Here is a 9,889-nt window from a genome sequence, read left to right as displayed (position 1 = left end):
ATTGTATGTTCCTGCCACCTTTGTCAAAGATCAGTTGACCTTGTAAGTGTAAGTTTATATCTGGGCTCTCTATTCTGTTCCATTGATCTATGTGTCTGTTTTTGTGCCATTACCATACTGTTTTGATTACTGTAGCTTTGTAATGTGGTTTGATATCCGGGAGCATGATACCTTCAGGTTTGTTCTGTCTCAGGACAGCTTTGGCTATCTGGTGTGTTTTGGTGATTCCATATAAATTTTAGGGTTATTTGTTCTAGTTCTGTGAAAAATGCCATTGGTATTTTGATAGGGATTGTACTGAATCTGTATGTCACTTTGTGTAGTATGGACATTTTAACAATATTAATTCTTCCAATCCACGACATGGCATGTTTTTTCATTTATTAGTGTCATCTTCAGTTTCTTCCATCAATGTCTTACAGTTTTCTGTACAGCAGTCTTTCACCTCCTTGGTAACATTTATTCCTAAGTATTTTATTCTTGTTGATACAATTGTCATTGGGATTGTTTTCTTATTTTCTCTTTCTTATAGTTATTACTGTATAGAAATGCAACAGATTTCTGCTTATTGATTTTGTAGCCTGCAACTTTACTGAATTCCTTTATTTTAATATTTTATTTCTAATATTTTTTTGGTGGAGGCTTTAGGGTTTTCTATATATGGTTTCATGTCTTCTGCAAATAGTGAGTTTTACTTCCTAATTTGGTACCTTTTATTTCTTTTTCTTGCCTAATTGTTGTGGCTAGTTCTTCCAATACTATATTAAATAAAAGTGGTGAGAATAGACGTCCTTGTCTTGTTCCTACTCCTAGAAGAAAAGCTTTCAGGTTTTCAGTGTTGACTATGATGTTAGCTGTGAGTTTGCCATATGTGGCCTTATTACATTGAGGTTCATTTCCACTATACTCACTTTGTTGAGACTTTTTATCATAAATAGATGTTGAACTTTGTCAAATGCTTTTTATGCATCCATTGAGATGATCATATGATCTTTTGTTTTGTTGATGTGGTTTATCACAATTGATTTGCAAATGTTGAACCATCCTTGCATTTCCAGAATAAGTTCCACTTGATTGTGGTGGATGATCCTTTCAATTTATTGTTGAATTCAGTTTGCTAATATATTGTTGAGAATTTTTACATTTGTTGGTTTTTTTGTTTGTTTGTTTCTAGTTTAGGTATCAGGGTAATGCTGGCCTTATAGAATTAGCTTAGGAAGCATTTACTCCTCTTCATTTTTTTTTTTGAAATAGTACAAGGGTAGGTATTAATTCTACATATTTGAGAGAATTCGCCAGTGAAGCCATCTGGTTTTGGACTTTGTTCGGAGTTTTTTGATTACTGATTCGATTTCATTACTAGTAATTGGTCTGTTCAGATTTTCTATTTCTTTTGGATTTAGTCCCAGAAGATTGTATATTTCTAGGAATTTATCCATTTTTTCTAGGTCTTCCAATTTTGTATATAATTATTCATTGTAGTCTCTTATGATACTTCTCTTCTATTCCTGATTTTATTTATTGGGTCCTGGCTCTTTTTTTTTTTTTTTTTTAATATGCCTGACTAAATATTTTGAAGTTTATCTTTCCAAAGAACCAGCTTAGTTTCATTGATCCTTTTTATTGTTTTTGTTTTGTTTGTCTCTATTTCAGTTATTTCTATTCTGATCTTTTCTGTTTTCTTCCTTCTACTAACTTTGGGTTTTGTTTGTTCTTCTAGTTCCTTTAGATGTAGGATTAGATTGTTGGAGATTTTCCTTATTTCTTGAGGTGAGCCTGTATCACTATAAACTTCCCATTAGAACTGCTTTTGCTGTGTCTCAGATTTTGGAATGTTGCATTTTCATTTCTATTTGTCTCAAGGTTTTTTGTTCTGTTTTTTTAGTTTCCTCTTTGATGTCTTCATTGACCCATTGTTTGTTTAGTAGCATGTTGTTTAGTATCCATGTGTTTGTGTTTTTTCCAGTTTTCTTCTTGTTAATTGATTTCTAGTTTCATACCTTTGTGGCTGGAAAAGATGCTTCATATAATTTCAGTCTTCTTAAATTTATGGAGACTTGCTTTGTGGCCTAACATGTGATTCATCCAGGAGAATGCTCCATTTGCACCTAAGAAGAATGCATATTCTCCTGTTTTGGATAGAATACCATGTATATATCTATTAAGTCATTTGGTGTAATGTGTCATTTAAGGATAATGTTTTCTTAATAATTTTCTTTCTGGAAGATCTATCCTTTGAAGTAAGTGAAATGTTAAAGTCCACTACTATTTTATATTACTGTCAGTTTCTCCCTTTGTGTCTCAATATTTAGGTGCTCCTAGGTTAGATGTATAAATATTTATAAATGTTAAACCTTCCTGTTTGATCCTTTTATTATTATTTAATGCCCTTTGTTTCTTGTTATAGCCTTTGTTTTAAAGTTTATTTTGTTTGACATAACTATTGCTATTCCAGCTTTCTTTTCCATTTTCATGTATCTTTCATCCCTTCCCATTCAGTATATGTGTGTTTTCATCTGTAGTGAGTCTCTTGTAAACAGCATCTTGTTTTTTTTAATCCATTCAGCCACCCTTTGTCTTTTGATTGGAGCATTTAGTTCATTTACATTTATAGTAATTACTAATGGGTATGAATTTATTGCCATTTTCTTAATTTTTTTCTGGTTGTTTTTATAATCTCTATTTCATTCTTCCTCTCTTCCCTTGTGTTGGTGACTTTCTTTAGTGTTACCCTTGGATTCCTTTTCTCTTGCTGTGTATTTATTACAGGTTTTTTGTTTGTTGTTACCAGAAAGTTCATATATAACAACCTATGTGTATAGCAGTCTTTTTTAAGTTGGTGGTTGCTTAAGTTCGAACACATTCTAAAAATAATACATACAAAAATACAAAAATTATACTCCCCTGTCCCACGTTTTATGTTTTTGATGTCATACTTTACATCTTTTTATTTTGTGAATCCCTTAAATGATTATTATAGATATAATTAATTTTGCTTCTTTTGTCTTTTAATCTTCATGCTATATAATTGGTTGATCCATTATTTTTACTCTATGTTTGTTTTTATCAAATTTTTTTCTTTCATTTTTTTTCTTATTTCTAGTTAGGGGCTTTTCTGCATAAAGGAATCCTTGTAATATTTTTTGCAAAGTGGTTTAGTGGTGATGAACTCTTTTAGTTTTTTCTTGTCTAGGAAATTCTTTATTTTCCCTTCAATTCTGAATAATAACCTTGCCAGGTAGAGTATTCTTGGTTGTAGGTTTTGGGGTTTTTTTCTCTCAGCAGTTTAAATATATTGTGCCACTTTCTTCTGACCTGTAATTTTTCTATTGAAAAATCAGCTGATAGTTTTATGGGTGAGGGGGCTCCTTTGTAAGTAACTAATTGTTTTTCTCTTGCTGCTTTTAAGATACTCTCTTTATCTTTAATTTTTGACCTTTTAATTATAATGTGTCTTAGTGTGGATCTCTTTGGGTTTCTCTTGTTTGAGACTTGTGCTTCCTGGACCTGCATGTCTGTTTCCTTCCCAGATTAGAGAAGTTTTCAGCTGTTATTTCTTCAAGTAAAGTTTCTACTCTTTTTTCTTTTCCTTCTGGGATTCCCTGTAATGTGATTGTTAGTATTCTTGTTGTCTCAGAGATCCCTTAAACTATCATTTTTTTTTTCCTGTTCAGTTTGGGTAGTTTTCACCACCCTGTCTTCCAGATTGTTGATCCATTTTTCTTTATCATATAATCTGCTGTTTATTCCCTCTAGTGTAGTTTTCATTTCTGGTATTTTACTCTTCAGTTAGGATTGGTACTTTCTTATATTTTTTCTTTGTTGAAATTTTCACCTTGTCATCCATTGTTCTTCCAAGTTTAGTAAGCATCTTTATGGCCATTACTTTGAACTATTTGTTAGATCAACCATCTCCATTTTGTTTCGTTCTTTTTCTGAGGTTTTTAGTTCTGGGTTTTCTTTTGGAACATACTATTCTGTCTCCTCGTTTTGCCTCTCTTTGTTTCTTTCTATGTATTAGGTAGTTCAGCTATGTCTCCTAGTCTGGATAGCTTTTGGTAGGGGATATCCTGTAGGGCCCAGAAGCGCAATCTCCATTGGCCACCAGAGCCAGGTGCTCCAGGGTTGCCACCTGTGTTGGCTGTGTGCTCTCTCTTGTTGTGGTGGGTCCACAAATGCTGTGGGCACAGTGGTAGGCAGGGATGGCCCCTAGCGTGAGTGGTTGCAAGGGGCAACCATGAATCCTGTAGGGTATCTGGTTGGCAGGAGTAACCCTTGGCCTGGAAGGCTGTGGGTCCTGACCTCAACTGCTGCTCGTGCGCTGGTAGGTGTGGTCATTCTATTTTAATATTTTGAAGATGCTCCATACTGTTTGCTGTACTGGTTGCACCAGTTTACAGTTCTACCAATAGTGCACAAGTGTTCCTTTCGTCCACATCCTTACCAGCATTTGTTATATCTTGTCTTGTTGAGGATGGCCACCCTAAGAGGCATGAGGTGATATGTCAGTGATTTTGATTTGCATCTTTTCGTATAACTGTTGCCTTTCGTGTGTCTTTTATGGGGAAATGTCTAGTCAAGTCTTTTGCCCATTTTAAATTGGATTACTTTTATTTTTGTTATTGTGTTTTCATAAGTTCTTTCTGTTTTTTTGGATATTCACTCCCTATCAGATATGTAGTTTGCAGTATTTTTTTCCCATTTCATAGGTTATCTTTTCACTTTGTTGGTTGTTTCTTTTGCAACAGAAACTTTTAGTTTGATGTAATCCCACTTGTTGATTTTTTATTTTGTTGTTTGTGCTTTAGGTGTTACATCCAAAAAAGTCATGACCAAGACCCATGGTAAGGAACTTTTTTCCTTTTTTTAATTTAGGAGTTTCATTTTTCAAGTCTCACATATAAGTCTTTAATCCGTTTTGAGTTAATTTTTGTAAGTGGTGTAAGATAGGTGTATAATTTCATTCTTTAACATGTGAACATCCAGTTTTCCCAGCACCATTCATTGAAGAAACAGTCTTTCTCCAGAGTGTTCTTGGCTCGGTTGTCAAGTAATAGTTGACCCTATATGTTTGGGTTTATTTCTGAGCTCTCAGTTCTCTTCACTGATCTATTTGTCTGCTTTTGTGATAGTACCATACTGTTTTGATTACTATAGCTTTATGGTATAGCTTGTACTGCTTTTTTCTTTTTTGTCAGGATGTCTTTGACTATTCAGAGTCTTTTGTTGTTCCATATAAATTTTAGGAATTTTCCCTACTTCTGTAGGAAAATGCCACGGGAATCTTGATAAGGATTTGCATGAATCTATAAATGGATTTTGGCAAGTATGGACATTTTAACAATATTAGTTTTTTCCAGTCTGACAACACAGGATACCTTTCCATGTATTTGAGTCGTCTTTAGTTTCATCAATTTATTATAGTTTTCAGAGTAGAGATCTTTTACTTCCTTGGTTAAATTTATTCCTCAGTACTTTATTGCTTTTGGTGCTATTATAAATGGGATTGTGTTATTTCTTTTTCAGGTAATTTGTTATTGTATAGAAATGGTACAAATTTTTGTATGTTAATTGAGTATCCTACAGCTTTACTGAATTCATTGATTAGACCTAACATTTTTTTTTGGTGGAGTCTTTAGGATTTTCTATTTATAAAATCATGTCATATATAGAGAAAAATCTTACTTCTTCATCTCCATTTCTAATGCCTTTTATTTCTTGCCTGATTGCTCTGTCAAAGACTTCCCAATACAGTGTTGACTATGAGTGGTGAGAGTGGGCACACATGTCATGTTCCCTATCTTAAAGGAAAAGCTTTCACCCTTTGACCATTGAATATTGGAATAGATGTAGACTTATCATATATGGCCTTTATTATGTTGAGATTCATTCCTCCTATATGTAATCGGTAAGAGTTTTTATCATGAAAGGATGTTGCATTTTTTCAAATGCTTTTTCTGTACCTATTGCAATGATCGCATGATTTTTTTTCTTTTATTAATGTCATGTATCACCTTGATTGATTGACACATGTTGAGTCATCCTTGCATCCCAGGTATAAATCACCCTTGATCATTGTAAATGATCCTTTTCAGGAGCTGCTGAAGTCAGTTTGCTAGTATTTTGTTGAGAATTTTTGCATCTCTGTCATCAGGGATATTGGTTCATAGTTTTCTGGTGGTATCTTTTTCTGGCTTTGGTTATTGGTGATGTTGGCTTGTAAAATGAGTTTGGAAGTGTCACCTGTTTGATTTTTTAGAAGAATTTCAGAAGGATCAGTGTTAATTTTACTTTAAATATTTGTTAAAGTTTACCAGTGAAGACGTCTAGTCTTGGAATTTTCTTCATTGGGAGAGTTTTAATTACTCATTAAATCTCCATACCAGTAATTAGTCTAATTCAGACTGTTTCTTCTCAATTCCAGTCTCAGTAGATTGTATGCTTCTAAGAATTATTTAATTTCTTATAACATTTTCCTGTTTGTTGGCATATGATTGTTCATATTAGCCTTTTATGATTCTCTGTATTTCTGTAGTATCAGTTGTAATATCTCCATGTTTCATTTATAATTTTGTTGATTTGGTTCCTCATTTTTCCTTGATTTATCTAATAGTTTGTCAATTATATATATTCAAAAAACTACCTCTTAGTTTGGTTAATGTTTTCTATTGCTTTCCTCTTCCCTCCTTCATTTAGTTCTTCTGTAATCTTTACTTCCTTCCTTATGCTAACCTGGGGTTCACTTTGTTATTCTTTTTCTACTTCTTAAGGCCTGGAGTTAGATTGTTTATCTGGGATGTTTTATTGCTATGAACTTTCTTCTTTGAATTGCTTTTACTGCATCTCACAATTGTTATTTGTCTCAAGATATTTTATTTCCACTTTAATTTCTTTGATTCCCTTCAGGAGAGTGTTGTTTAATTTCCATTTTTTTCTGCAGTTTTCCTCGTTACTGATTTCTAGTTTCATACCATTATGGTCAGGGAAGATATTTGGTATGATTTCAGTGTTCTTGAATTTGCTAAGAATTGTTTTTTGGCCTAACATGTTCTATCCTAGAAAATGTTCCATTTACACCTGGGAAGAATGTATTCTCTCCAGAGAGAGTGTTCTGTATATCACTGTTAAGTCCATTTTGTCTGTTGTGTTACTCAAATCTGCTTTTTCCTTATTGATTTGCTATCTGCATGATCTATCCATTGTTGAGTGGAGTATTAAATCCCCAACTATTACTGTATTGTTGCTTATTTCTCCTTTTAGGTCTGTTCATTTTTGCTCTATGTCTTTATGTGCTCTGACTGTAACATTGGGTGCATAAATATTTATAATTGTTACATCATCTTGATGTATTCACCCCCTTATCTTTTATATAATGACCTTCTTTTTCTCTTTTTACAATTTTTTAAAGATTTTATTTGAGAGAGAGATAACGAGCAAGGGAAGGGGCAGAGGCAGAGAGAGAAGCAGACTCCCTGCTGAGCAGGGAGCCAGACATGGGGCTTGATCCTGGGCCCCTGGGATCATGACCTGAGCTGAAGGCAGACGCTTAACTGACTGAGCCACCCAGGTACCCACTTTTTACAGTTTTTAAAGTCTATTTTGTCTGATATAAGTATAGCTACCCCTGGTTTTTTTATTGTTGTTGTTGGTTTGGGTTTTTTTTGGTTACCAATTGCTTGAAATGTCTTTCTTCACTTTCAGTCTACCTTTAAGTCTGAAATGGGTCTCTTGTAGATTATCATTTGAGTCTTGTTATTTTAATCCACGTAGCCTTTCTGTGTCTTTGGAGAATTTAATCTATTGACATTTAAGGTAATTATGGATAAGGATTTACTATTGCCATTTTGCTGTTTTGTGTTTGTTTTGTAGATCCATTTGTTCCTTGTTTCTTATTCTTTTGTCTTTGTGGTTTGATGTCTTGTCATTATCAGTATACTTTGACTTCTTTGTCATCTTTTGTATAATTACTAAAGTTTTTCCCTGTGTTACCATGAGGCTTACATAAAATATCTTAAAATTTAACATCCTATTTTTAACTAATAGCAGCTTTAATTGAATTCCTAAGCTTTACACTTCTCACATCCTCACATTTTAGTTAATTAATGTTGCAATTTACATTTTTCTTATTGTGTAGTTAATATCAGATTATTAAAGATATGGTTACTTTTACTGTGTTTGTCTTTAGATTTCAAACTAGAGTCTTAAGTGACTTACACACCACCATTACCCTATTACAGAATCCATTTTTTTACTATTTATCATTACCAGTGAGTTTTACACTGCCGCCTTATGTTTCTATGCTATTAACTAGTGATCTTATATTTTCACTCAAAGAGCTCCCTATAGAATTTCTTGTAAGACAGGTTTAGTGGTAATGAAATCACTCAGCCTTTGTCTATCTGGCAAAGTCTATCCCTCCTTTATTTCTGAAGGACAGCTTCACTGGGTATAGAATTCTTGATTGAAACTTTGGGTTTTTCTTATTTTGAATATGTCATCCCATTGTTTTCAGACCTGAAAAATTTCTGTTGAGAGGTCCACCTTTAGCCTTATTTGGGGTTCCCTTTTTTGTAATCTCTCTTTTCTCTTGCTGCTTTCAAAAGTCTTTGTCTTTGTTGGCATTTAATTGTAAAGTGTCTTGATTTAGCCCTATTTGAGTTCAACCTGTTTGGGTCCTTAGGGCCTCCTGGATCTGGGTATCTATTTCTCTACCCAGGTTTGGGAAGTTTTCAGCCATTATTGCTCTAAATATACTTTCTGTCCATTTCTTTTTCTCCTGGTATTCCCATAATGCAAATATTATTTGTTTTCATTGTGTCCTATACTTCCTGTAGCCCCTCTTCACTTTGTTTTCATTTTTTTTCTTTTTGCTCCTCTGACTGAATAATTTCAGTTGTTTTTCTTCCAGTTTATTGCTTTGTTCTTCTGCATGGTTGAGTCTGTTTTTGAAACTCTTTATTGAATTTTTCGATTCAGTTACTATATTTTTTAGCTTTAGGATTTGGAGTGTGTTTGATGATTTCTATTTCTTTGTTGAACTTCTTGGTCATGTATTGTTTTCCTAATTTTGTTTAGCTGTCTGTGTGTTCTTACAGTTCACTAAACTTCTTTATGAGAATTATTCTGAATTCTTTATCTGACAGCTCACAGATCTCCATTTCTTTTGGGTCAGTTAGTAGAGCTTCATCTGTTTCCTTTGGTGGTATCATACTTACCTGATTTTTCACAAGATCTTTGATTCCCTAGGTTGCATTTGAGTAAGGGGTCTCCTCTTCCAGACTTAGCATGTTTGATTTGGCAGAGACATTTCTTACCAGTCAGCTCAGTCTGGGTTTCTGGACATGTCTGCTGATAACATCCTTGGGTAGGTGGGGCCTCCTATTAGAGTCTATTTTTGGGCAAGGCAGCTATTCATGCTCTGAGTTCAGAGGTATGTCAGGGACTGAGAATAGCTGGATAGCACTGCTGGCTTGGTTCCCTACTCAAGTCAAACTGTGGGATGGTCTTTGTGATTTCCTGGATTCTCTGGTTAGGCTTACTAGAAGGTTGGGACTGGGTATTATATTTAGCCTTTGTTGGGGCTGTGAATTATCCTCTCTGCCCTAGCAGGGCAGTAGGATGGAACCCAGGGCCTGCATAGGTTGTTTGGGGACCTGATTCAGGCAAGAGTTGCACTGAATATCCTGGTCAGATGAGACCACTGGTTTTGCTCTACAGACAATGGAAAGCCATGTGCTGTGCTCTATTCAAGTGCCCTGTAAATGGGGATGTTGGGTGGGCTATGCAGTTTCCTGTGTGCTCTGGTTAGGTTCCCTGTGTGGGTGGATTGAAGGTTGTGTTCAGCAATAAGTGGGGCTATGAACTAGTTTCCCTGGTCGGGTGCAGCAGG

Source organism: Neomonachus schauinslandi, chromosome 2, assembly GCF_002201575.2.
Source record: "Neomonachus schauinslandi chromosome 2, ASM220157v2, whole genome shotgun sequence".
NCBI lineage: Eukaryota > Metazoa > Chordata > Mammalia > Carnivora > Phocidae > Neomonachus > Neomonachus schauinslandi.
This window is presented reverse-complemented; position numbering follows the sequence as displayed.